Source organism: Tamandua tetradactyla, chromosome 23, assembly GCF_023851605.1.
Source record: "Tamandua tetradactyla isolate mTamTet1 chromosome 23, mTamTet1.pri, whole genome shotgun sequence".
NCBI lineage: Eukaryota > Metazoa > Chordata > Mammalia > Pilosa > Myrmecophagidae > Tamandua > Tamandua tetradactyla.
Window position 1 is genome coordinate 44,345,209 of NC_135349.1, and position 23,646 is coordinate 44,368,854.

The following is a 23,646-nucleotide window of genomic DNA, read 5'->3' on the forward strand; positions in this document are numbered from 1 at the left end:
GAGTCTAGAATGGAGCCTTCATGACACTTTAAAGATTTTTTAAATACTTAACTTTCTCTCTCCATAAACCACGTTCAGAGCTGTGCAGGTTGTTTACTTGCTGCTCATTTGATCCAGGCAGGGGTGGGGGAAGTAGGGAAGTTCTCATGAGAATATGAATTGTACCACACCTGACCACAGTTGACTTCCGAATCAGTGACACTTCATCCCCTCTTCCTTATTTTTTTCTTCCTTTAATTCATAACAAGCTTCACTTTATTACTGTGTCATCATGAAATAACTGCCTTAAATGCTAGCATTTGGGGCACCTATTCAATTAACTCAGTAAATTTGGGGACTTCCTATTCTATGCCAACCTCACCTCCCCAGTGAGAAGGAGCCTCAATGGAGGACAATCAACTCTGTTGAGTTTGGCCAAAGATGTGTTCCCAGGGGAGGAAGGGAATGAGCTGGGTCTTGAAGGATGAGTCGGAGTTCATCAAGCAGATTTGGGAAGGAAGAGAGCATTGGAAGCGGAGGGTACAGCATGGGCAAAGGCTGGGGCCATGAAACAGCCTGGAACATATCAGAATTGTCGCCGCAGTTGCCCAGTGTGGCTTGACTAGGGCTCGGGTGGAGACTTGTATTTGATGACACTGAGCAGGAGTCTGATCAGGATAGGCCACTCTAAGGAAATTGAGTCTCTTCCTGTGGGTAATGGGGAGCCATGGGAAAGTTTTCCCTGGACAAATGGATGATCAGGGTCTGCATTTTAGGAAGATGACCTTGCTTGACCTACCCAGTATGCATTTCTCTTTTTTTCCTGACCAAGCCCTGGCTTTGTGCAGAGTACCAGCATGACCAGCTGAAAAATACTCCCTTCCCAGACTCCCTTGCAGCTAGATATGACCATGTGACCCAGTTCTGGAATTTACTGAGTATGAGTTCCAGAAAAGTTTTTTGTTGGCCTTTCTTTCTCCTTGCTTAGAACTTGGACACAGTACCTGGAAGCCCAGCAGCCATCTAGCAGTCTTGAGAACAAAAGCTACCAGCTCTGGATGCAGAGCAAAAAGATAGAAGGAGCCTGGATCTTTGCTGAAGTCCTTGAGCAGCTGCACCAAGCCTGGACTGCCTACACCCTTTCTTTTTATGAGGTAGATAGAAACAAACCAATCCTTTACTTGTTTAAGCCACTGTAGCCACTATCACTTTGGGGACAGATATGAGGATGCAAGGCTGGCTGGCAGGAAGATGAGGAGACCAGGCAGCCAAGAAAGATTGTGCCGAGGATGGAGAGGGGAGCCTGGGTGTGAGCGGGTTCAGCCGACTCACGAACGGAATGTCCATAGCAGGAGGAGGCAGAGTCCAGTTGGGTGACTCTGTAAAGCCCACAATGGGAGGAAGGAACAGGCACTGGGGCAAAAGAAGGTGAATGAGTTGCATTTGCAGTGCTTGCCAGGAGGTTGGCTAGAGAGGGCAATGGCAGCAGACATGGGGTCAGCAGCTGAAGAGCAGTATGGACTGGGGAATGATGGGGCACCATCGGTGGATAGCGAGGGCACCTGGTGAGCAAGGCAGGGCAAGGAGAGAAGGGCATGGCCAGCCCAGGAAATGCCACTGTAAAGGATGAAGAGGACCTGCCAAAGAAGATGGAGCCAGGTCAGGAGGGAGGAGTGCCTGGAAGTCTAGGGAGGAGAAGTAAAAGATCCATCTAAGGCCATAGCCTTCAAGGTCCTGACTAGTATCTTTCTTTTCCTGGTCACTAATGGGGAACAGGATGACCGAAGGCCCCACATGTCGGTGGCTGTGACGTCCCCTCTCGGGCGTCCCTGCCTCTGGGCAGGGGGAGGGCACTCTTCCCTAGCAAATTTCATCTTTAACATTTTGTGAAACATTTCCCTCCCATGGCTTGCCACCACCTCTGTCTACCTCCCTCAAGTATTTTTGGATGGTTTTCCAATTTGATACATGAACATTCCATCAGTCAAAACAATCTTTTTAATGAGCCTCTTGTCCTGACAGCTGTGTTTAGCATAGGGCATGGAAACTGGGTAATGGAAATCTAGAAAATTGTCCATTCTGGATGGAAACCTTAATATGTGCCCTGCACTCCATTCATGCGCAAGCCAGCTATCTTCTTTTAAAAATAAAAAGGAAATTATGAATAGCAAAGAAGATGTAATTTGTGGAAATGGGGAAAAAAAAAAAACCTCTCCTGATCAGATACTTAGAGAAGGATAGGAGGAAAGTGTAATTATTGAGTGTTGAATGAAGACTTGACGCACAGCTTCCTGCGGGTAATCTGGGACAGGTCTCTGACACTCAACCTGCTCCTTGTTCTGGGAGTAGCCCTTATTAGTCCTGCCTTCCACATGGGTAAACTGGGGCTCAGGTAAGGGATGGGCCAGGCTTACCTGAGGTGGCAGAACTAAGGTCCAAACCCCAGCCTCTGACCTGACACAGCACCCTTGGCTCCACCGTAAGCTGCCCATGCTGTTTTGGCAACCACATGTTAAGATTAGTAAAATACGCCCCTGCTTTTGCATATCTGACACAGGTTTTGAGTTTCTAAGTTATCAGGAAGTGGGGTGGAGAAAGAGATGGAGCCTCAGTCCAGGGTAGAGAAGGAGCAGGGGAAGTGCATCTGAAGGTTGTAGAAGTATCACGAATGCCCAGGTCCAGGCAGGGAAGCGATTTCATGCTGTCATTGTACTCCCAGGGCTTTGCAGCCAGGACCTTCAGGTTCAGGAGGGTACTTACCTCCCCAGGACCCCATTCTTCTCCCTGGAGCGTGTGCTCCGAAGGGCTGGGAAGACCCGGGACCTTTGGTACTACTGGTGGGGTAAGGAGGGTGGAAACAGGAAATCTGCCCCGGGTGTGGGAACTCCAGGGCCCACATCTGACTAGTGAATCTTTTTCCATCTCGAAACTTTTGTGGTAGAGCCTCTTCCATCCTAATTAAGCTAAAGATGCTCTCCCCTTGCTATTCCTGGGCCACTCCACCTCTCTGCCATCCAGAATAATTTCAGCATTGCAAACCCATCTCCTACCTTCTTGTATTCTAAATTAAGAGGAACCTGGAAAACGGAAGGATCTGATTTTTGCTGATTATTATTGAAGTGAGGCAAGAATTTACATGGCTATTTTTTAGGGAAGGAAACTGGAAACACCTTAAAACAAAGAAAGAAACAAAATCTCTTCAGGTAATGAGCTGGCCTTGGGGGAAACTCATTTCAACAACTGGGTCATTGCTTCCCACCCAAGCAAAACATTTAGAAGAGTAAGAAAGGGACGGAGAGAGGGAGGGGAGAGAGAGAGAGAAAGAAAGGGAGGGAAAGAGAGAGAGAAAAAAAATCCAAAGAGGAGGCAACGAATCTCTATGATGGGCCAGATGTGTCACGTCATATGGACCAGACATCTGAGCAAATATGCCCGAGGTGACCAGATGTCTGGGTGTTACAAAGCACCCACAGAGAGGGGGAGGGATGCATTCTGGTCTCTTGCAGTGGCCCAGTCCAGGGCACCTGGTCCCATTGTAATAAAGTCTCCACCAGCCTCCTGTGGCCATTCATGCTTCTCAGGGATGGTGGCTCAGCTCTTGTAGGAGGAGGCATTACCCACTTCCCCAGGCCCTGCCCAGGCAGAGCTCGGTAACCTGAGTCTGTCTCCTCTGCCAATGATATTGCAGCAAACAAGGACAGACGAGGCTCCTGCCCTGAGACCCGGCCATGGTGGCAGTGCAGACTGGGCTCCTTTCTCCAGCAGTCATTGCTGCCCCAGATGCCTAAAGCTTCTGGGAAGCTGCACTGACTCTGGGGGTCCCTATATACCTAAGCCATCAGTCCCTGGAAGGTTGAAAGGCTCTGAAACCACCCAGCCTCCCAACTTGAGTATTTTTATTATTTACTTTTAGAATGATAGTCTAACAGCCTGGATTTTATAAATTGGAAATACAGTTGATGGGATTTTAGAGTATGACTCTAAGATAGAGCTGGATGTCCTGAAAGGCACAGTGGAAAGATACATGTTAAGCTAATAAGAGCAAGTTGCAAATCTGTATATGGTACATACCGTGTGTGCTGGTTTGAAACTGTTACATACCCAAGAAAAGCCATGCTCTTTTTCCTAATTCAGTCTCATGGGGGCACACCTGTTGTTAAAGAGTAGGACCTTTTGATTAGATGGTTTCCATGGAGAAGTGTCTCTGCCCTTGAAGGTGAGCCTCATCTGCTTACTGGAATCTTTTAAGAAGGAACCATTTTGGAAAAAAGCTCAGAGCCAGCACAGACAGAGACATTTGGAGCTGCAGAAAGAAAATGCCCCCAGCGAAGCTGTTTGAAACCAGAAGCCAAAGGACCAGCGATGCCAGCCACGTACTTTTCCAGCTGACAGAGGTGTTCTGGATGCCATCAGCCTTTCTTAAGTCAAAGTGTCTTTCTCTGGATGCCTTAGTTTGATATTTTCATGACCTTAGAACTGTAAACTTGTACCTTAATAAATCCCCTTTATAAAAGCCAACCCATTTCTAGTATATTGCATTCCAGCAGCTTTAGCAAACTAAAACACCATGTTTGTGAAATTGTGTGTTTGTGTGCATGTGTTTCTATTGCTCTGTATCTTCTATCTGTCTCTTAATATTTGGATTATCTGGGAAATGGGCACCGAACTCTTAAGATGGGAAGATGGATTACAGGAAACTTCCTTTTGTTGATGCTCTGTATTTTTACAATATTTGATTTCATTTTCAACAAGTGCTCATTACTGCTTATTTTTACTTGTTATTTTTTATTTGGAGATATTTTCAAGTTCACAGAAAAGTTGCAAGATTAAAAATAGTAAAGAGAATGCCTATATACCCTTTACCCAGATTTGTCTGTTATTAATATTTTCCCCCTTTATTGTTTTATGATTTGTTTGATTTGATTATTTGCAAGTGATCTGCAAATATGTATACTATTTTTCCTTACCATTTGAGGATAAGTTGTGTGCAACATATGTGTGTCCATCTTTGTGCGTTCTCTTATTTTTCCCTTCTTTGTCATACAAAAGGTAACCTTTTGCATTTTGCTTTATTAACTATTTTTTCTTGGAAATCCCTTAGTAGAGGTTCATCAAGCTCTTCCTCATCCCTTTTACAGTGCACTGATGTGTCCCATAGTTGATTCAGTGATGCATTAGATTTGAAGGCAGTGAAAACAATAAAGATAAATGATGAAGAGGAATTTTAAAACCTCTCCAGCAAGCCAAAGCTGTAATAGAAAGTCTTTGTTTTTCAAGTGGGATGGTGTGGTCAGGGAGTCAGGCACGTGACCTGGGCTCATCTATTACTGGACTGGCCTCGGGCCTGTGCAGGACTGCGTCAATGTCTTCCAAATGCAGTGATGGTGTTGTCATGGCATCCAACCAAAGTCATGGTCCCAGAGGCTTCCTAGAAGCAGAGCCTGAAGCAGGGATTCGAGTCCACTTGAGGGAGTGAGGCAGCAGGACGGGGCAGGCAACAAAGCCATGGGTTGAGATGATTTGGTATGTGGTATTAAAAGAGAAACATACAGGTCAATGCAACAAAGAGAGTTTAGGTATAAACCTAAGCATATACAGTGAGGAATTTTCCTCAGAGTTGTTGAGGTAATTCTGGAAACAACCCCAATGTCCATCACAGTTAAATGGCTAAATTACGGAATATTTATACAATGGAACATTACTCAGCAATAAAGAAGAAATTGATAGAACATAGGTGAATTTTTCAAGATCATACTTTCCTGTTTCTGTCAAGAAATCTTCCAAAATCTTTCAGAATTATGATGAGTGAAAGAAGCCATGGGGGGAAAAGTGTATTGTATAAATCCATTTGTATAAAATCCAAACTAATCTACAAGGACCGAAAGCAAGTCAGCAGTTGTCTGGGGCAGGGAGAAGAGGTGGGGTGACCACAGAGTGACAGAAGAAAACTGCAGAAAAGGCAGATTGTTTATTTTCAGCTATGTACCTATGTTAGAACTGAGCAAAGACATGCAGTTTATTGTTCTTCCATTTATACCTTATCAGAGCTGTACAAAGAAAAGGGGGTGGGAGTGGGACTGGGCTTTGTTTTGACCCAACAGCACAACTTACGCATAAGACCCGGGAACCATTGGCCCTGGAGCCAGCTTTCTCTGTCTGTTTGTGGTGTAGTTACCATTTTTGCTTCACAAAAGCATCCTGTTGAATTTGTCACATGATGTTAACAATTCATTGCTTCTATTAAAGAAGTATTTAGTGCTGTAACCAATATAGTAATGGCTACTGGTTCCATGATGGTGGCTTAGTGAGATGTGGAATTTAGTTTGTCCTCCAGAGCAGCTAGTAAATAGCCAGGAACAGTACTGAAAGACTGCTGGGGCCACATCAGTGACCAGACACACAGCATACACCAGTCTGGACAAGCTGGACCAGCTGCAATTCCACACAGAATCATGAGTCCCCCAAGCCGTGGAGGCCAGCACCCCTCCCCCCACAGGCTGGTTCCCGGAGGGAAAAGGAAAGAGGTTTTACTAACGGTAGGAGCTGAGCTCAACCAAGCTCCAATTGTGGGATTAATTAACAGATCCTAACTACTGAAAATAGGCCCCCAGCTCAGATAAACCTCCAGTAAGTGCTAAAGATACTGGGAGATTTTGCTCCAACACGGAGTGAGCATGACTGATGGGAAAAAACAAAAACCCAGAGGTTTTTCGGATAGGACAGCACAGAATAATTGAAAAGGGCTGGACCCTAAAAAAAGGGGGGGTAGGGTGTTCATAGAACCTGGAGATACATAGAGCAACATGGCAACTTAAGCTCAAACAAACCCAAGGAACTGGGGTCCTGCTCTGAAAAGAATTTTTTTTTTTTTTGCTATGTTTCTACTGCTTAACTCCTCATTAGATAAAACTGAAAGGCTTCTCAGGCTCCAGCTGCCCCAGACAAGAGGGAATTAAGCTTATCTGAGAGACAAAGAGGCTGGTCAGGTGAAAGGAATTGATTCCCTGGAGGCTGTGCCTTCCCCAGGAGAAGGGTGGGGCCCAGCTCAGGTGGAGTCCCTCCCTCAAGGAATTCAGACTCCAGGGACTCAAACCTGAAGCAATTAAAGCCATCCTACAACCACTCCTCTGTCTCAACCACATCTCCAGCAGGGAGAGTCTGCTGAAGTTGAAGGCACTACAGCACTTTATACTGGTGGGAAGCCACAGCCAGACAAGTGCCATATACTGAGCAGGATAGGAAAAAGAGTCTAGAGGCTTCATAGGAAAGTCTTTCAACCTGCTGGGTCTCACCCTCAGGAAAAACTGATGCAGGTGACTCTTTCCTCCTGAGATGAGGTCAGTCTGGTCTGGGAAAATCTGTCTGGGGTCTATAATATCTAAGTAGACCCTCCTAAGGAAAAAAAAAAAAAGGCGGCTCTGTATAGGCAGGGCAACAAATAAGAAATGAGAACTGAAAAATTCCAATCCATTAAACAAAACCTACGCTAGAGTTCTAGAATAACCTGGACTGAATGTCAAGGAACAAATAGAGAAGAAAGCCATCCAGCAAGAAAATCCTAGGTAAAAGAGTGAAAACAATCTCCAGAATAAACTAATTAAGGAATGTAAATGCCTAAACACAGCAAAAAGTAACAAGTTACACTAAGAAAATTGAAGATATGGCCCAGTCAAAGGAACAAACCAACAATTCAAATGAGAGACAGGACTTGAAACAACTAATTCAGGATGTTCAAATACACATGAAAAATCTCATCAAAAGTCAAATCAACGAGTTGAGGGGAGATATAAAGAAGGCAATGAGTGAACAAAAAGAAGAAATCAAAAGTCTGAAAAAAACAATCACAGAATTTATGGGAATGAAAGGCAGAGTAGAAGAGATGAAAAAAAACAATGGAAACCTACAATGTTAGATTTCAAGAGGCAGAAGAAAGGATTAGTGGACTGGAGAACGGGACATCCGAAATCTGACAAGCAAAACAAAATATAGGGAAAAGAATAGAAAAATATGAGCAAGGACTCAGGGAATTCAATGACAACATGAAGCACATGAATATCCATACTGTTGGTGTCCCAGAAGGAGAAAGAGAAGGGAAAAGGAGGAGAAAGACTAATGGAGGAAATTACCACCAAAAATTTTCCAACTCTTATGAAAAAGTTAAAATTACAGATCCAAGAAGTGCAGCATATCCCAAACAGAATAGATCCAAATAGACATACCCCAAGACACATGCAAATCAGAATGTCAGATGTCAAAGAGAGAGAATTTTGATAACAACAGGAGAAAAGCAATCCATCACATACAAGGGAAGCCCAATAAAATTGTATGTAGATTCCTCAGCAGAAACCATGGAGACAGGAGGGCAGTGGTATGATATGTTTAAGATTCTGAAAGAGAAAAACTGCCAACCAAGAATTCTATATCCGCAAAATTTTCCTTCAAAAATTAGGGGGAAATTAGAACATTTTCAGACAAAAAATCATTGAGAGAATTTGTGGCCAAGAGACCAGCTTTACAAGAAATACTAAAGGGAGCACTAGGGACAGATAGAAAAAGGCAGGAGAGATAGGTGTGGAGAAGAGTATAGAAGTGAAGACTATCAGTAAAGGTAAAAAGAGAAAAAAATTAGATATGACATATAAAATTCAAAAGGTAAAATGGTAGAAAAAAGCACTGCCCTTAGAATGATAACACTAAATGTTAATGGATTTAAACTCCCCAATCAGAAGACATAAACTGGCAGAATGGATTAAAAAAAGAAAAACAGGACCCATCTGTATGCTGTCTATAGGAGAAGCATTTTAGACCCAAGGACAAACATAGGTTGAAAGTGAAAGGCTGGGAAAAGATATTTCATGCAAACAACAATCAGAAAAGAACAGGAGTAGCTATACTAATATCCAACAAATTAGACTTCAAATATAAAACAAAAGAGACAAAAAAAGGACACTATGTATTAATGAACAATTCAACAAGAAGAGAGTACTCCAAAATACCTGAGGCAAACACTGAAAAGAGAAATAGACATCTCCACTATAATAGTTGGAGACTTCAATTCCCACTCTCATCAATGGATAGAATGTCTGGACAGAGGACCAATAAAGAAACAGAATTTGAATAATACAATAAATGAGCTATACTTAACAGACATTTATAGAACATTACACCCCGCAACAGCAGGATACACCTTTTTCTCTAGTGCTCATGGTTTGTTCTCAAGGATGGATCATATGCTAGGTCACAAAGCAATTCTCAATAAATTTAAAAAGTCTGAAATCATACAAAACACTTTCTCAGATCATAAAGGAATAAAATTGGAAATCAATAACAGGCAGAAGGCCAGGAAGTTCACAAATATATGGAGGTTCAACAACACACTCTTAAAGAACCAGTGGGTCAAGGGAGAAATCAGTAAATATCTCAAGGCAAATGAAAATGGAAACACAACATATCAAAATTTATGGGATGCAGCAAAGGCAGTGCTAAGACGGAAATTTATTGCCTTAAATGCCTTTATCATAAAAGAAGAGGGTAGGGTGGGCCACAGTGACTCAACAGGCAGAGTTCTCGCCTGCCATGCTGGAGATCTGGGTTCAATTCCTGGTGCCTGCCCATATGAAAAACAAAAAGTGTTAAAAAGAAGAAAGGGCAAAGATCAAGGAATTAGCTGTTCGCTTGGAAGAACCACAGAACAGCAAACTAACCCCAAAGAAAACAAAAGGAAAGAAATGACAAATATTAGAGCAGGAATAAATGAAATTGAGAACATGAAAACAATTGAGAAAATCAACAAAACCAGAAGTTGGTTCTTTGGGAAAATCAATAAAATTGATGGACCCTTAGCAAAGTTGTCAAAAAAGAGAGGATGCAAATAAAATCAGAAATGAAAGAGGAGACATAACCGCTGACCCTACAGAAATAAAAGAGGTGATGAGAGGATACTATGAACAACTTTGTGCTAATAAACTAGGCAATGTAGATCAGGTGGACAGCTTCCTAGAAAGGCATGAACAACCAACATTGACTCCAGAAGAAATACATGACCTCAACAAACCAATCACAAGTAAAGAAATTGAATCAGTCATTAAGAAGCTCCTAAAAAAGAAAAGTCCAGGACCAGATGGCTTCACATGTGAATTCTACCAAGCATTCAAGAAAGAATTAGTACCAATCCTGCTCAAACACTTCCAAAAAATTGTGGAAGAGGGAAGGCTGCCTAACTTATTCTGTGAAGCCAACATCACCTTCATACCAAAGCCAGGCAAAGATACTACAAAAAACAAAATTGCAGACCAATCTCTCTTATGAATATAGATGCAGAAATCCTCAACAAAATTCCTGCAAATTGAATCCAGTAGCATATTAAAAGAATTATGCACCATGACCTGACCCGACCTGCGGGACAGACGAACCTGGACCTGAGGGAGGGAGTGAGAATTGGGGGGACAAGAGACACAGAGAATGGAGACAAGACAGGATTCTGATCAAGTCTCGTTTATTGAGGGCAAATCCAGGGTATTTATGCAGTAAGGAAGGGGAGGTGACTTGTATCGGGCATTAGCAGAGGTTGGGCATTACCCTGCGGTTAAGCAACCAATCAGCAGAGACTAAGTTAGGAAAGGCAGAATAGCCAAGGCTGGTCAGCTGATTTCGGGGAAGGGCAGAGCAGAAGTGAGGAAATAGAAACTTAACTTGAGATAGAAACTTAACTTGAGTTAGTACCTAAGATGGCATCAGACCACAAGATGGCCGGCACACTGCCGGTGCCATAAGCAGTTTCCCACAGGTCCCTCTTTTTTATTATTTTCAAAAAAGGTGGAGACTGCAACAACAGCCTATCCCAAGGGGACTGTGCCTGTCTTAAGTCGGGACACCACAAAGTAGGCAACCTGAAACCTTACCCGTCATGGAGGCTTAGGGCAGCATGAGGCCAGGCCTCTGTCTTAGGTGGTAGATTGCTCAGACTAAGGTGTCCAGTTGCCCATCATTGGCTACCCAGTCCAGCACTCTGGAATGTGCTGATGGAGTGTCTTTTATAGGTATTCATCAAGATTACCATCGCAATCTGCTGCGTCTAGTCTCTGATAGTGGACCTGAAGGGGCTGCATTTTTATGGCTTCAATTTTTTGTTTTAAGAAGGTCATCACTTTATTGAAGAGGATAGGTCCTAGCGAAATTAGTATTAGTAAGACAAGCAAGGGTCCTAGAAATGGGAGAAAATAAGGCAACAGTCCATTGAACCCGCTCCACAGAGGGGTCTCAGCCAGTTCTCTTCTTCTTTTTATCAGATCTTCTTGCAATTTTTAAATTTTGTCTCTGATGATGTCAGGTTTGTTGGCGTAGAAGCAGCACCGTTCCTGTAAAACCAAGCATATTCCCCCATGCTCTGCAGTTGATAAAGCTAATCCCCTTCGGTTTTGAAGGACTACCTCGGCAAGGGAGTCTAGTTGATTTAGAATATCCTGAATAGTGTCTGATAAAGTTTGCACATCCTCAATTAATTGTTTGGATAATTTTAGTATATTGAGTGATAGAATCCCTAAACCAGCAGATCCAGCAGTCAAAGCTCCAGCAATGCCTATCATAGCCAGGAAGGGAAGCATGTGCACGGCCCTTTTGTGGCGGCCAGCAATAAGGTCTAGTCTGGGGATAGGCACTGGCTCCTCTCCGTCAATGACATTAAGGATTGTCTCCTGACAACCGATAGAGAGTACGCTAAGATCCATTTCACTACTATTATTAGAAGACGGCGAGGAGAAACAAAGAGTGCTGTTTTCAAACGTAGGCAGCACTCGAAAAGGTATGGAACTACTGCAAGAGCTAGAGAGGTTGCCATAGGTATTATTGCGTGGTGGCAAGGCAAGGGGCGGGGGTCTCCCATTCGTGGGCAAAGCCAGCAATCAGAAGCCAAATCTGGTTAGAGATATTAAGTAACTTCCAAGTAGCAGTTAAAATATCCAGAGTTTGAGGGTCTAAATTTATATCTAGGGTTTTTACTTTAGCTAACGGGTGATAATGAATCTGAGGATACAAGTGATGAATCATTGTTTGTAATTTCTTTTTGACTACGAGCTCTCTGACCTGATCTTGTGGGCCTCCTCCGTCTGACATGTGTATTGGAGGTGTAGGTGGCCAGCACACCTCCTTCCCTATTCTGGCACTGCTGTCGCTGCAGTTACTTAGTTGAAGCTTAGAGGTACCTAAGCCTTCAGGCGGCTTAAACATTAAATCCGTGCGAGCCAATTTTGTAAAATAGCAAGTTTTGTTATTACTTTTGTCTATGCACTGTGAATACGCCATATGGCATTGAGCATTAGTAGAGGGATATATTGTGGTACAATTACATTTTGGTAATACCCCATTAATGGGGAATTCTAGGTCAGGAGGCTTTAAACAAACCCATCTTTGGTAATTCCCTGCCTCAGAGGGGTGACCAGCTAATAGGTAGGCTACCTTCTCACCACAATTTCACTGCAACGTATACGTTCTCGCCAAAGGTGTGGCTTCAACTTCCTCATAGCAGTTGCAAGCGCCGGCATAGATTTTGTTTACCAGCTTTTTGATAGCCTGTGGGTCATCCCAGCCACCATAAGAGCCTTTCAGGAGTAAACCCAAGATGATAAGTATACAGGGTATTATTCCTGATGGAGCCATCTTTGATTACAGTGCTATTGGCCCGCTCTTAGGAAGGAAGACAAGTTAACGTAGCAATGTACCCTACTGTGCACAAATATGCTACAGCGATCAAAATTCTTTCTAATGGATTCCAATCCTTAGGGGCAACTGTCACTAGTCTGGCTGCAAACAGCAGGGCTAGGAAACCAATCGGCAATAAGAACCAGCAATTCATGTGATAATATTAGAACAGGATCTGGTCCATGCCACATATTATCTAATGAGTCTTTCCAGAGGACCGTGGCAAAGTGTGTTTTGGACTTTGTGTGCCAGAATCGTTCTGCAGCAGAACGTCCATCTTGATTCAAGGTTAAAAAATTTAAAATTAATGTGATATTAGGTTTTTGGGTGATCTTTTAGTGGGGTACCACTCCCCCTTTTTTATTTTTTCAATGGTGTTTTGTAAGAATAAATTTGCTCGTTCTATTATTCCTTGTCCTTGTGGGTTATATGGTATGCCTGTGGTATGTTTGATTTGTAGTTGTTGATAAATTTTTTAAACATTTGATTTGTGTATCCAGGACCGTTATCAGCTTTTATATGTTGTGGAGTCCCTAAGGCAGCCATGGCTGCTACAATGTGTGCAACAATTTCCTGCTTCACCAGTCTGGGGCGCAAATATAAATTCACTAAAGGTATCTATATTAACATGCACATATTTAAGATTGCCAAATTTTGGGATGTGCGTTACATCCATTTGCCATAATGCATTGGGCACTAAACCTCGAGGGTTAACCCCTAAATGTGGTGTAGGCAGATGTGTGACGCAGCCTGGGCACTGTTTAACTATTTGGCGAGCTTGCTCTTTGGTGATATGAAACATTAGCCTTAAGGTGTGAGCATTGAGATGATGCAATTTATGAGCTTTTATAGCCTTTGCGATTAAGTTGGGTAGTTGGTTACTGAGGACAGTGTTTGCACAGCACGCGATACGTGTGGCTTGGTCAGCTAATTGGTTTCCCAAGGACAGTGGCCCAGGGAGATTAGTATGAGCTCTAAGGTGACCAATAAAGAATTGTTGGGCTTTATTCTGAATGAGGGATTGTAGCTGAATAAACAGACAAGCTGCTTGAGAATCATTTTTAATTTGAGCTGCAGTTTCCAATAGTGGCACAGATTGAGCAATATAGGCACTATCTGTATAAAGATTGAAGGATCTGTCTGGATAGGCTGAAAACACTGCTATAACTGCTTGCAGTTCTGTTATTTGAGCAGAATCGCAATGCGTTTGGAATTGAATGATTTCATTATTGACAATGTAAGCAGCGATCCCTGATGAGGACCCATCAGTAAATATTAAGAGGGCATCCTCAATTGGCTGCAAGGAAGTTTTAAGAGGAAATACAAAGTCATGAGTGCTAATGAAGTGCAAAAGTTTATTGTTAGGGTAATGATTGTCCATTTGACCAGAGTAAGAGGCACGGGCCATAGGCCAACAGTCTGTAGTTTGAAAAAACCAATTAACTTGCGCTATAGTGTATGGTTGAATAATTGTGTCTGGATCTTTACTAAAATATTTGATACTTTGTTTTCGACCTAAGAGAATGATATTGGCAACCGCTTGGTAGTAGGGGTAAATAGTTTGTGCGGTGAGAAGCCTGTAGATGAACCCACATAATAGGTGCCTTTTGCCAGAACACAGCCGTAGGTGTGAAAGTTGTTCGACAAATTACTAGAGCTAATGGTTGAGTGTAATCTATGACAGTAATAAATTGTGATTGGATAGCTTGTTCTCTTTTGTGAATTGCTTCACGTCCTTCGGGGGTAATGGTTCTAGGGAAATTAGGGTTAGAATCTCCCTGAAGGAGGTCAAATAATGGCTTAAGATTCCCAGTAGTCAACTTTAGGTAAGGCTGGAGCCAGTTAATGTTTTTTAAAAGTTTTTGGAAGTCATTTAATGTTGATAATGTGTCCAATCTAAATTCCATTTTTTGGTTGGTGGTTTTATTCCCATTTAAGTGAAACCCTAGATATATGTATGGGTCAGTTTAAAAATGGAAGAGTTAAATTTGATACCATTTTTCTTCTTTTTAAGTAGGTTTGGAAGTTTTGAATTTATTAGGCCTGGGAATTTTAAACTAGTATTTAGATATTTTGGTGAAGTTGGATTGGCCCATGTCAGGGCTAGTAGCAAAGGTGGGTTAGGAGTATAAACCCAATAAGTATAATTATGTCTCTGTCCTTCAGCAATTAAAGTTATATGTTTTATAATATACATTACCCATTTAGTTATTATTTTCGTCCGGGTCGACATGTCTAGGTTTATTTTCTTCGAGGGAATCCAAATTGAGGTTCCATCACCTGTAATGATAAGAGCAAATTCCCTACCCACACCTTTATCATGCTTGGTTTCCATAGATCATTTTTAATATTTTTCTAATAGCTTTTGCTAATTGATATTTTGGTATATTTATTTTTATGATTTTATTTTGCTGATCTTCCTCTAAATTTTAGTTTTATGAGCATAGACTTTAGTGAGGATTGGGGGGCAGGACCAGACTGCTCCCCACAGGAAAAATACATTTGTTAAAGGACTTTACCCTTTCTTTGCCCAGAAATGGGGGTTGTTTTTAGAGGTCTGAGGTATTTTTCCATCCAGGAATCCAGCTCCAGGCCAGCTCAGTTTTGGCATCATATAAGTAGGAATTTTTAAAGTGATAAGTAGCAAAATTGAAAACAGAGTGTTAATAGTGATATGCATTCATAGTAAATGATCAGATTTTGTAAAATGAATTTATTGGATTGATTGAAAAGGAATGTAGGGATGAGGATTTTTTATAATTGGTTGTGTGTTTTGCTAATTTTAAATTTATTGCATACAGTTTTTATGATTTTTTTTTATAATAGTGGCTCAATTCCAATTTGCTCACATGACCGGGCCCAGTTTGGTCCTCTGGGCTAGGGACCAAGAGGAGCTTTCTGGGACCTAGATATCTTTATGAAAGTACATCTCTATCAGGGAGGATAGCCATTCCTCCCAACTAGAGTGCACATTGTAATTGTTTCTTTTCAAGGTCATGTGATAGCAACATGAGCTGCATGTAATGGCAACATCAGGTGAATATAACAGATGCCACAAGTATATTTTTTCTTGCATTTAGCTTTCAAATTGGATTTGTTTCTGATTTAAGTTAAGGCTATTTTGGGATAAATATAGTTTATACCTATGTAGTTTATATAAACACTGGATAAAGCATTAAAATAACACAGACTTTTTGCCTTTTACACTGATTATTTAGAAAAAAAAATTCTTCATATCTTTTCATTAGAGCAGGCTAACAGTCCAAGAAAACATCGTTATTTTAGACTTATTAGCTCTTTCTTGATTTTGATCATAATTTTCATTTTTATAAACCCTCAGCAATTATTATATTAGTTCAGGCTTTGTTCTACATTTTTGTTTTCATTTTGTAACAGTTATTCATTTTATCTTAAGATAAAACTATTCTTTTTCTATTAATAAAAATATGTCTTTTATATTTTTCATGCTTAAATCATTATTTTAAACAAATATTTTACCACATATAATTACCATCAAAGTTAAATTTATTAGAATAATGTTAAATACTTAAAATACTTTAGTGAATGCATATTTGAAACATTAATATACAGTTTTTAACAAGAATGTTCAATTTTAAAGTTTTGATAATATATTTCCTTTTCAAATATGAATAGGAGCTAAACTCATGGCTAGTTCCCAAATTGCTGTTTGTCAAGGATTTAAGTTAACAAAAGGAGATGGGGCTGCCATTTCCATTCTGAGTCATAGGATTTTATCTGTAACATTGGTATAAATTTCAGTAGAATAATTATTTAGATTAAACCAAGGTAACAACAGAACACTTTGAGTCAGAACCACAATCCTGAATTGCATACCCCTTAGGGGACCAATCTGTTACAATTCCATAGGAACCATTAATGAGTACTGATTCTTGTTCTGCATAGATCTTATTGAACATTTTTTGACTCAGATGTATATGAATTTTTATATAAAGGCAGCTTATTAAGAACAAGCTCAGAAATTAGCCATTATGCTGAAGCCAAAAACATTTTTGTGTGACATGTTTAAAAAGTTTCTTAAGTAAAGCATCAGAAGCCTCCATATCCATGGAGTGTAACAATTTCTTAAGTAAAGATAAATATTCCCATTGTATCGACGGTGAGTTGCCCATTATAAAACATAAATCTAAAAGCCCTCCCAAATTCCAGGAGGCATGTACACTTTCGGTTCCTCAGTAAAGGAATATTCCTATGCTGTGACATAAAACAACTCCGAAAGTCCTTCTCAAATTCGGGAGGCGCCAAGTTCCTCCCCTATTCCAGGAGGTGCCTTATCTTTTGTGGGAAACAGGGACAAACTTCTTTTAAAAATTCAAAAAATTGTAACAAATCTTTAACCTTTACTCCCCGTGTCTTTAAAGCATCTTTTGAACCTTCTACAAAAGTTTCATGCTGACTAATTGCTTGTCCCATAATTGCTGACCATTTACGGAGGAACCTGGCTGCAGGGCAGATTCCCCCACAGTGTCCTCCACTTACCGAGGATCCTGACGGCAGGGCAGGTTCCCTAGCCGTATCCTCTATTTTCACCTGGCCGGGGTTTCACTGTCAGCTTTCTTCACTGAACCCCTCGTACTCAGGTCCCTGTTTGGGCGCCACTTGACCTGACCCGCGGGACAGACGAACCTGGACCTGAGGGAGGGAGTGAGAATTGGGGGGACAAGAGACACAGAGAATGGAGACAAGACAGGATTCTGATCAAGTCTCGTTTATTGAGGGCAAATCCAGGATATTTATGCAGTAAGGAAGGGGAGGTGACTTGTATCGGGCATTAGCAGAGGTTGGGCGTTACCCTGCGGTTAAGCAACCAATCAGCAGAGACTAAGTTAGGAAAGGCAGAATAGCCAAGGCTGGTCAGCTGATTTCGGGGAAGGGCAGAGCAGAAGTGAGGAAATAGAAACTTAACTTGAGATAGAAACTTAACTTGAGTTAGTACCTAAGATGGCATCAGACCACAAGATGGCCGGCACACTGCTGGTGCCATAAGCAGTTTCCCACAATGACCAAGTGGAATTTATTCCAGTTATGCAAGGATGGTTCAACATAAGAAGATCAATTAATGTCGTACACCATATCAACAAATCAAAGCAGAAAAACCACATGATCACAATTGATATAGAAAGGGCATTTGACAAAATGTAACATCCTTTCTTGATGAAAACACTTCAAAGGATAGAATAGAAGGGAACTTCCTCAATATGGTAAAGGGAATATGTGAAAAACCCACAGCTAACTACATCCTCAATGGGGAATGACTGAAAGCTTTCCCCCTAAGATCAGAAACAAGATAAGGATGCCATGTCACCATTGTTATTCAGCACTGTGTTGGAAGTTCTAGCCAGAGCAATTAGACAAGAAAAAGAAATATAAGGCATCAAAATTGGAAAAGAAGTAAAACTCATTGTTTGCAGATGATACGATACTATGTGTTGAAAAATCCACAGCAAAATTACTAGAGCTGATAAATAAGTACAGCAAAGTGGCAGGCTACAAGATCAACACTCAAAAATCTATAGTGTTTCTATATGCTAGTAATGAGCAATCTCAGAGGGAAATCAATAAAAAAAATCCATTTACAATTAACTATCAGAAGAAAAAAATATTTAGGAATAAATTTAGCTAAGAATACAAAAGATCTATACAAAGAAAACTGCAAGAAATTGCTAGAAGAAATCACGAAAGACCTAAATAAATGGAAAGGCATGCCGTGTTCATGGATTGAAAGACTAAATATAGGTAAGATGTCAGTTCTCCCTAAATTGATTTATGCATTCAATATAATATCAATTAAAATCCCAAAAACTTACTTTGCAGAAATAGAAAAACCAATAACCAAATTTATTTGGAAGGGCAGGGTGCCCCAAATAGCTAAAAATATCTTAAGAAAGATAAAACAAGTCTGAGGTCTCACACTACCTGACTTGAAGGCGTATTATGAAGCTACAGTGGTCAAAACAGCATGGTACTGGCATAAAAATAGTGATACTGACCAGTAGAATCAAATAGAGTGTTCAGATATAGACCCTCTCATCTATGGACAATGGATCTTTGATGAGACAATCAAACCATCTCACCTAGGGTAGAACAATCTCTCTTCAATATATGGTACTAGTAGAACTGGATATCCATATGCAAAAGAGTGAAAGAGGATCCATATATCACACCTTATACAAAAATTAACTCAAAATGGATCAAAGACCTAAACATGAGACCTAAGACCATAAAACTTTTAGAAGAAAATATAGGGAAATATGTTATAAAGCTTGTTATAGGAGGCGGTTTCCAAGATCTTTCACCCAAAGCATGAGCATTGAAGAAAGAAATAGATAAGTGGAAACTTCTCAAAATTAAATACTTTTGTGCATCAAAGAACTTTGTCATGAAAGTAAAAAGGCAGCCCACACAATGGGAGACAATATTTGGAAACAACGTATCCAATAAGCATCTAGTGTCCATGTGCAGGTTTGAAAGGATGTATGTACCCTAGAAAAGCCATGTTTTAATCCTAATCCCATTTTGTAAAGGCAGCCATTTCTTCTAATCCCTATTCAGTATTGTATGCTTGAAACTTTAATTAGATCATCTCCCTGGAGATGTGATGCAATCAAGCGTGGGTAATTAGTTTGATTAGATAGATGTGACTCCACGCATTTGGGTGGTTCTTGATTAGTTTACTGGAATCCTATAAAAGAGGAAACATTTTGGAGAATGAGAGAGATTCAGAGAGAGCAGAGAAGAATGACATAGCCACAAGAAGAGAGACCCCACCAGATAGCAACCTTTGAAGATGAAGAAGGAACATGCCTCCCAGGGAGCTTCATGAAATGGGGTGCCAGGAGAGAACGCTAGCAGATGAAGCCATGTTCTCTATGTACCTTTCCACTTAAGAGAGAAAGCCTGAACTTCATCAGCCTTCCTGAACCAAGGTATCTTTTCCTAGATCCCTTAGATTGGACATTTCTATAGACTTGCTTTAATTGGGACATTTTCTCAACCTTAGAACTATAAACTAGCAGCTTATTAAATTCCTCTTTTAAAAAACCATTCCATTTCTGGTATATTGCATTCTGGCAGCTGTCAAACTAGGACAGTCTAGAATATATGAAGAGATTGTTCAACTCAGCAACAAAAAGACAAACCACTCAATTAAAAAATGGGCAAAAAAACATGAACAGACACTTCTCAGAAGAGGAAATACAAATGGCTAAAAGGCATATGAAAAGATGTTCAACTTCCCTGGCTATTAGGGAAATGCAGATCAAAACCACAATGAGATATCATCTCACCCACCAGACTGGCCATTATCAAAAAATACAGAAAATGACAAGTGCTGGAGATGATGTGGAGAAAGAGGCACATTTATCCATTGTTGGTGGGAATGTAAAGTGGTACAGCCGCTGTGAAAGACAGATTGGTGGTTCTTCAGGAAGCTAAGTGTGGAATTCCGTATGATCCAGTAGTACTGTTGCTCGGTATCTATTCAGAGGACACAAACAGACATTTGCACACCAGTGTTTATAGCAGCATTATTTACAATTGCCCAGAGATGGAAACAGACAAATGTCCATCAACAGATGAGTGGGTAAACAAACTGTATTATATACATACAATGTAATATTACAGAGCTGTAAGACAGAATAAAGTTATGAAGTATGTAACAATGTGGATGGACCTTGAGGATATTATGCTGAGTGAAATTAGCCAGAAACAAAAGGACAAAAACTGTATGGTCTCGCTAATGCGAACTAACATTAATGAGTGAACTTGGAGAATTTCAGTTAAGAACAGAGGTTTTCAGGCACTTTAAATAGGGTAGAGATTGAGTAATTGGAGCTGAAGGGATACAGATTGTGCAACAGGACTGATTGTAAAAATTCAGAAATGAATAGCACAATACTACCCAAATGTAGCACAATAATGTAATACACTGGCTGATGAAGTTCAGGTTTCTCTCTTCAGCTGAACGTGAGAATGATGGAGGAAGGAGGACTGGGAGCACGTATGAGACCAGAAGGAAAGATAGAGTGTAAACAGTATGCTGGTTAAATGTTATAGTTTCTCTTATTGGTGCTTTTGTTTACATGTTCTATAACAAATGAACTATTTATATTCAAGCAAAAGGGAACTTTTTTAATGTTTCGGGTCTGCATTACTTCTTTAGATGGAAGGCTCTAGGCACCCTTAGTTGAAGATAGACATAAAGATCTCTGACTGTCATGCTTGTTTGTAGGTACTGGGCCTCTACTCTGTTCATTAATGCAGTGTTCTCTATTGGGTAAATCCATGTGTCTTGTCTATTAGGAATGGTATCCACAGTTTTATAAACCAAACTACAAACAACTGTTCCTTTGCTTTTGTTGTTGCTGTTTCTCTTATTTTTTGAGTAAAGCACAGAGGCTTCCACATTTTGAAGAAACAAGAATGTTTGGCTGAACTGAAATCTCCCAAATGTATTTTTTAAATGATAGGCTTTTCTCCCATTACAGGGGTCAGCCGAGTAGCCCATATAGGCCAGACCCAGCGGCTTTTACTTTTGTAAATAAAGTTTATTGGAACACAGGCATGCCCGTTCATTTCCATTCTGTCTGTGGTGCTTTCACACTGCAGCAGCAGAATTTGAAGGTTCACTTCAGAGACCACATGGCCCAAACCCAGGTCCATTAACTTCAACTTCAAAAGACGTTCCATTAAAAAATGTTTACGGTCCACACAAGATACTGGGAATTTAGTATGGGAAGGTGTGAGCCACTGAAAGCTGAGGGGAAACGGTAGGATGTTTGCCGCTGACCTCAGCACTTCCTCGGGGATGAAGCCCGGGTCCCTTTTGGTGGGCCTGTAGTTCAACCCCATGGCGGTCCCCTGGCCTTTCCTTCCTCCTGCACTGCCCCTGCCCCTGCCCACCTGCCAGGCCAGAGTTGTGGGGGTGCAGAGGCAAGGGGAAGCTGCCTCTGGGGTCCAGACCTGGGCACAGCTGACGAGGAATCTTGTGCTGCCACCAGGGAGGTCTCCAGTCACTCACTTGCATTCACCGCCTCCAGGAAATGCACACAGGAGTTTCTCCTGTGTTGGATGCTGCAGGGATTAAAAAATGCTGGATAGAACATCCATCGTGCCCCATAGGTGGCCAATCAGCAGGGGTCATTGTCCCCCTGCAGCTCCCATTGCCTCCTGAGCACACCTGAGCTCCCTGTCCTTGGCCCATGATGTTTCCCGTGCCTCGCTTGTGTGATTTTACCTCCACCGTCAGGTGCCGTGGTTAAGAGCACGGACCCTGGGGCCAGATGCCCTAGGGTCAGAGCCCAGCTCGACCACTGACCAGTTCAGGAACCTCAGCAAATGATGTGGTCTCTAAATGTCAGTTTCTCTTCTTTTAAATTGGGATAATAACCGTCCCTCTTCATAGGGAAATTGCAGGAATTAAATGAGATAAGTGAACTGCCTAGAACAGTGCTTGGTGGATAGTAAGCACTCAGTAAATGTCCATTGTTATCATTACCACCATAGCCATGAGCTTTCTTCAAGTCCCAGGTCAGATGTGAGCAAAGCCTGAAAGACGTCCCCCCCTCCCCAGGAAGGCTTCTTACAGGGCCTGCAGTGCCACGACCCTTTGATGCTTTGTACCTTTAAGGTAGTGGACAGAGCATCTGCTTCTGAGTCAGCCTGATCCAAGAACAAGTCCTATCTGTGTCACTTCGGGCTCTGTCCAGTTAACCTCTCTCATGTATAAAGGGATACCATCTTCCTCCGGGGTTCTTGTGAGGCTTATGTAAGATGATACGTATGTAAAGTGCTCAGTTCATAGTGGGTGTTCAGTAAATAAAAACTGCTAAAAAGCACTGTGGCACCTTCTGCATCTCACTGTGAATAGCTGTTTACAGCACTCCCAGCCCTCGACCTCAGCTTTGCTGGGAGGGCTGGATCTCTCACTCCCCCACTGCACTCCAGCAATACCTCACACCACAGGGAGCTCAGTTGTTGCCCATTGCCTCAAGATGACTTGGAGAAAAGCACCCTGCTTTCCCAAGGAAACATGGAGCAGATCTTTTCCTTTCCCCACATTGTGTAGCCATCCTGGGCCACGGGCACTTAGGCGTTTGGAAAACTACACATCATGAAATTCCAAGACAAGTGCACATACTGGGATCTAGAATTTCCGAATTAACAACTCAAGTGTGTAACGTGGTAGTGGAGCACTTATTAAATGAGTCAGGTGGGGTTTAGCAGCCTGCACCTCCCAGGCCTGCCCAGGGAACTTCCGCTTCTCCTTTGCCTTGTGGCCAGCCCTGACCACTGGTCACTGGCCAAGATCACTATATCAGGGATCAGTATATTCTGTTTGCTGCCGGGGACCAGTTACCTACAGGGGGGACTGTTTATACCTGCTTTCTGCATGATCACACCCAGCTTTCTCTTCTTTCTCATTTTCCCTTTTTTTTTTTTTTTATGAGTCACATCTTTTTCCTTACTGCTAAGGCAGAATAAATTGAGTGTGACTAGTGATTTACAATATAATTTTCACTCTTATAGCTGGCAGTGTAAAGATGCATAGCATTTTCATCAACATATACTCACGCAGGATAAAAATTAAAACTGTCCAGTTAGAACTTGTTGACACATTCCAGGCCTGAGTACACCAAGTCGGTTTTTAATGTCAGAATTTTACTGGGTTACATCCAGTACATCCTGATTTCCTGATTGAAATGAAGCAAGTTTCTGATATTAGAAAATTAAATTATACAGAGGTTGCATACCAATCCCCTGATTGATTTGGAAAAATTTGAATGGAGATGGCATTAAAAATAGCTTTCTATGGTGTCTTTATGACTTGATACCATAGAGAAATAAATATGCTAATACCACTGAAGTTATCCTCTGCTGATGCAGTGGCTATCTTTGCTGTGAATTCTTATAGTGGTAATTTAAGAAGATGCT

At 41.4% G+C, this 23,646-nt stretch overlaps 1 protein-coding gene across 2 annotated transcripts in view; it reads left to right on the forward strand.

Moving 5' to 3' along the window:
• The window catches only part of CPPED1 (calcineurin like phosphoesterase domain containing 1), a 146,089-nt gene that overhangs the window by 107,989 nt on the left and 14,454 nt on the right, over window positions 1-23,646 (forward strand). The window contains exon 4 of one of the 2 annotated variants that reach the window (XR_013168059.1): window positions 968-1,133. The exons of the other annotated variant lie outside the window; for it this stretch is intronic. The gene's annotated coding sequence lies outside the window, so the exon portion shown is untranslated. The remainder of the gene's footprint in view (window positions 1-967; window positions 1,134-23,646) is intronic. 2 annotated transcript variants of the gene reach the window in all.